The sequence below is a fragment of the Mus musculus genome, chromosome 18 (assembly GCF_000001635.26).
Source record: "Mus musculus strain C57BL/6J chromosome 18, GRCm38.p6 C57BL/6J".
Taxonomy (NCBI): Eukaryota; Metazoa; Chordata; class Mammalia; order Rodentia; family Muridae; genus Mus; species Mus musculus.
This window is the reverse complement of record NC_000084.6, coordinates 79,194,883-79,200,625: the sequence shown is the minus strand read 5'-3', so window position 1 is coordinate 79,200,625 and position 5,743 is coordinate 79,194,883. Positions and strand designations below refer to the sequence as shown.

The window sequence follows — 5,743 nt, the reverse complement described above, 5'->3', positions numbered from 1 at the left end:
TGGCTTCAGGAGGTTATGCTTATGTTTACATTTGGGGCCTCCCATAGAGCACTAGAGATTCATGGGATAGCCTTCCCTACTGGATGGTTCTGAGAAATATCAATTACTAACCGGAGACACAATTCAATAATGCCACCTTTTCCAGTGAGAAGTCTCCGCTTACTGAGTGTGGTTGGTGCAAGCTCGGAATTACAGAGCAGAATCCAGTACTCCTCTACTTCTTCCTTCCTTCCTTCCTTCCTTCCTTCCTTCCTTCCTTCCTTCCTTCCTCCCTCCCTCCCTCCCTCCCTCCCTCCCTCCCTCCCTCCCTCCCTTCTTTCCTTCCTTCCTTCCTTCCTTCCTTCCTTCCTTCCTTCCTTCCTTCCTTCCTTCCTTCCTTCCTCTTTCTCTTTCTCTCTCTCTCTCTCTCTCTCTCTCTCTCTCTCTCCATCTAAAAAAGATACAATGTAAAGAATGTTCCTCCAGTCCCATCCTGGAAAATGAAGTAAGTTTGCCAAGTTGCATCTTATTTTATTTGCAAAAGCAGCATTGTATTTTATTTTAAATATAGTTTGCTACATTAAAATATAAACCCCTATTTATTTTTTTCTTTTAAATATATGTTATCTAGCTTTATAGCCCACAACTATTACTCTACCTAAAAGAGAACTCCTGTTATAGGCTTAATGCTTGTTTTGATGTGCTCTTAAAACTAAGTATATTTTATATAATTCTATGTGTTTTAACTTTCTCAGAAAAGCAATTGCAGTGTACACCTCATTTTCTTACCTCTCTTTCTGTTTATTTTAAATATTTATTAATGATACTTTGTGGATTGCTTTCTAATTTGTTGCTTCTAACTGTACCCCAGAGTATCCACCTTCCATGTGATATCTCTCTGAAACACTGAGTTGCTTCCTGAAATGGTTTCAGCATGTCTCCCCAAAAGGACACATTGCAAACTGGTTCTCACTGCAACAGTATCAGAAAGTAAGACTAAATGCCTTGTAATTAGGCCAGAAAGGCCAAATGAATAGTGTCACTTCCAGTGAGTATTTTTGGTTCCTTATAAAACTGGGAAATGTGACTTTTCCCTAATCTTCCCTTTTCTCTTTGACCCAATCTTGTCCCCACACATGTTAAAGCATAGCTTGTTGGCACTCACTGAATGCTAAACTCTCAGTCTTTGATTTACTAGCCTCTAGAGCCATTAGTTAATGAATTTCTCTTCATTATAATAACACAGCTTCATCTTGCCTATTATAGGAACACAAAATAGACCAAGGTGTCTAATTATAGGAATTAATGAGCTAAGCTTTCAAAAAAATGAATTAAAGAATAAAGAATTTGTCCTCTTATATGCTGATACATAGCATTAAAGTCATACAATAAAAATACAAGCAAGGGTCAAAATTAGACAAATAAGCTGGGCCTAATGGCACCTATAATACCACATTCTTGATTGAGGGAAGAGGATCTCTTGTGGTCAGGAGTTCAAATCCAGTCTAGGTAAAATAACAACAGGGATAAATATAGACATGAGGGAGAAAGACCTGGTGGGATGGGACTCACAAATGGAAATCAAATGTTAAAAGAGTAATGATTTATAAATAATTGATGTTTTCTGTTTACTGAAAAACATGAGTGAAAAAAATATTTTCCATATTTTGCTTTTGGAAACTTTTACATATGGCTTTTCACTTTACCTACTCCAGCTAATATTCATCCTTTCTACTCAAAATTAATAAGCAAACCAGCCTCCACTCCACCCTGAACTCCACATGCTTTTACATGTATTGATCAGAAAGGCTTCATCTTCTCAGATGAGTCTCTTTGAAAAGGAGAAAAAACGTGTTTAGAGAGTGTATTCTGTGTGTCAATAAGAGATTATTCAGGTGCCCTTCTTTCCTCTGCTTCTCAGGGCTGGTACTAAACATGTGTGAGATTCCTTACAGAACTTAACAGAGGTTGGGAGTGTGGTAGGGCATTGAGACGGCTGAAATATAGCCAGAAACATGATTCTCTACTAGTTAGGTAAGAAATTCTCTCTAAGCTTCCTTAGCGTCACTCATACAATGAGACCTTTTATGATCCCCAAGCAGAAGGAGCCATAAGGGTTGACAAATTCAAATCCAAATCCTCCACAGCAGTAAGGAAACGTAATAGATACAGTTCAAATGATTTGTTCAGTGTTACAAAGTTAGCAAACTGATACAGGGCTGTGATTCAAAGTTGACTCTTTCCTTCCTTTTATTAGCTAAGATGTATCGTAGTGTTACAATAATGATAGCAAAATGTTTTCACATGTTCTTAGTTTCCGTGAAAAACAGCAATAGTTGATATCATCAGACATGAAACAAACTATGGACTCCAGAGAGCTCATGGTTTCACAATTACTTTATGTTCTCTTTTGATAATGCTGTTTCACTGAAAAGCTTGATCATCATCTCTCCCAGTGAGTAAAAGACTACCTGAATAAACATCAAGGCAGAAATTATACAGAAATATTAGGGTATCTTGAAAACCATTGGTACCTTTAGTGGGGAGTTGAAGTCCTGGAAACTTGACCACAACCAAAGCCCGGAGCCAGAGATGTTCAGGTTCTGGTCTCAAAGACCACAGAGGATATGTTTTAGAGTTAAGTTCATTCTGGGTTCATAGATGAGAACTTAGGAAGAGGAAAGGAAGAGCAGAGAACCTGTGTGCCGGGGCTGAGAGCAGCTTACCACTGAGCCGCTGCTCTGGGGCCTTTGAAGGACTTACGCAGAAACAAGGATGAAGAACGTAAGAGAATGAAGTGATCAGGACGGCTGGCCCAGCAGTGGTGCCTCCTCTCAGTTTCAGCCATGAAGTCACGTGTTAGTCATGTGCATCACGTGTTAGCCATGTGCATCCTTTAGACAAAGATGCTCTTCTAACTTTCTCCCAGTATCCTCCTTTCCTATGGCGGTTAATTATTCTGCCACACCCTTAAGAAGCTTTGCTGAAAGTGTTCTGTTGACTGCCATGGCCTGCTTGTCCCTAGCCCTATCCCTAGGAACCACATTTATGTCCAGTGTAATGACACCTGCCTTAGCCACTATGACATTGATCTTTCTCATCAGCACCATCACAATCTCTCTGCCCTTGATCCCAGTTGAGAAATTCTTGGGTTCCGTTTGAGCCCATCTATGACCCCTAATGTGATCTTCTAGCAGGAGTAGCATCTCTTTCTCCTTTTTGTTGTTGGTATTGCTGCCTGCAAATACCTTGGTTTGTGCAACTTTGACATTCGCTTCCCAGAAACTATGTGATGTTCTCTGCTTCCTAACCATTTCCTTCCTCACTTCTCACCTGTCTAAGTTATGGAGCAGAATGATCCTCTTTCATTTGGTGTTGTATCCTTTGGATATTCCATGTTTTAACCTTTCCAATGCTCCAAAATAACCTTAAATTTGTTTTTTTTGAACTATCTGGATGCCAGCCACCCACAAAAACTTTTTAGGGGCTCCTTCCTTTTTAAAGTCTCAAGGATTGGGGACATGTCAATTAATTTATGATACCGCTTCTCTTCTTTTATTTCCAGTGTCTTATCATCAGTAGCAGCATCTTTGAAAGTCTCAAATGCACATCCTCTCAATCTCCCAGAAGCTAGATCTGCTTTAATTGTGTGATCTATCATTTTCCCAAGTCAAGACAAACACTGAGTCAAATATTTATCACTTTATGTCTCAGCTCAAGTCTCCAATAAACTTTTTCCTGCATTCTTTTGTTACTTACTCATGTTGATCTTGGTTGACTCCCTCTGCAAACTTCTCTACACTGCTGTATTCCACGGTGGTGGATCTATGTGCCCTGGGGCACTAGTGTGCAGGGTGGGTCCTGGTGGTGGCAGTGGCAGCCAAGTGTTATGTGGAGCTCAATTTTCATGGTACTACCTTCCTTTAAGGCTTTCCAGTTAAGCTCTTTGAAGCTGTTTACAAAGTGATGCATGGACACATGCCTCTCCAATTATCTTCACTCGAAGTAACACAACTTAGGAGGAATTCCAAGAAGACTTCAGCAAAGATGTAGGGCTAACACCCAGCAAGACCTCATAGACCAGGGCTTCTCAACCTTCCTAATGCTGCCACCTTTTAACACAGAGCCCCATGTGATTGTGATCCAACCATAAAATTATTTTTGTTGCTATTTTAAAATTACAATTTTGATACTCTTGTGAATTGTAATTTTTTTTTTTTTGCCATAGAGGTTTGCCAAGCGGATGGTGACCCACAGGCTGAGAACCAATGTTTTAGACCTTGCCACTTAGAGAGAGTAACCTGTTTCTAGGACACATGCATTGTTTCTTTGGGGATCAAATATTGTTTCTGTTTGCTTTGATTTTTAAGCTTCTACTCCAAAAAAAGAACAGTTTAGAAACCTCAAACCAAAAAAAAAAATGTGCATTTCTAACTTTTCCTAAATTATCTGAAGACTTCTCCCCTGCAAACCAGTATTTCAGAACAGCAACACTCAGCAACCCTGAACTATATTGCTAGTTTATTTTTAAAAGGTCCAGCCTGGCCTCACTCCTCATTGACATTCCAGGACTGGCTCCTCTGAATGATCCACTTCACAAGCCTGCAGCAGAGCAATGTGGGCAACACAGAGACAAAGAGAATCTTGCAATTGCCTTGACAAACGATTTCCTATGGCTCATCTTCTGCCGACAGGCACGTACAAGGACGTGGAAGAAGGAAGCTTTTGTGGTTTGCTTGCTTGTCCTCATTCTCATCGGTAAGTGCTCCAGAGGCACTGCTTCACTGGTATTGTAAGCTGCCTCTCCAGGAAACCACTGTTTACTGAAGACCAGCAGGTCCTTAGGATTCTTCTGGACCTTGAGCACCACATTGTAACTGCTAAGACATGCAGTCTTATTACTTGTAAATCGAACAGCTATCAGAGTCTTTGCCTTACCACTGGGAGACAGGTATTGGACTTACCTGACCACAGCTAATAGATCTCATATGTACGTGTGTATACACACACACACACACACACACACACACACACACACACACACACACACTCATTCATTCATCAGTTCTGTTCCTTCAGAAAATCATGACTAATAAACCATCCCACCATGATTGACTTTATCACCTCAAACCATGCTCCATAATAATAATTAATTCCTCTCAAAAGAACAAAAACAAAAACAAAATAATCTAAAGAAATGGCTTCAGAAGGGCATCTTTCAACACATATCTACTTTGTGACTTGATAGCACTCTTACACTGTACAATGTGGTATGCTACTAAAAGTCCTCATATGGAAATGTTTTAATTCTCATCACTACTTTTTCTCTGCTTGTAGCCAACTGCACTTATCTATACAGTTATGGTAATGCCATGTGCCTTCCCTCATGAATTACAAAAATAAAAGCAATGCATCATTTTTATAATGTTCTTATAAAGAACGGAAGACTAGAATTAGCCCAGAGTCATCATGACTCAGAAGGCAGAGGGAATGTGGGCAGTTAGAAACCACTCTCAGCAAGACCCCAACCATCTGGAAACCCCAGTCATGACGTCAGCTACAGATACGCCGAGGACGGGCATCCCTCTGCTACATCAACTTATCACTCAGCCTGTGCACCAGGAAAAGACAGGTCACAGTGTTAACCCTTTCCCCACTTGTGTACCGTTTGAATGAACATAGCCCTTGCTGTTTTGCTCTCAGAATCCCTCCTGCTTCTGGAGTTTCGCTCTTTCTTTCTAGTAAGTGTCTCTCACATCCATCG

At 40.3% G+C, this 5,743-nt stretch overlaps 1 pseudogene; it reads right to left on the bottom strand.

Moving 5' to 3' along the window:
* Window positions 2,929–3,791, bottom strand: Gm18978 (predicted gene, 18978; annotated as a pseudogene).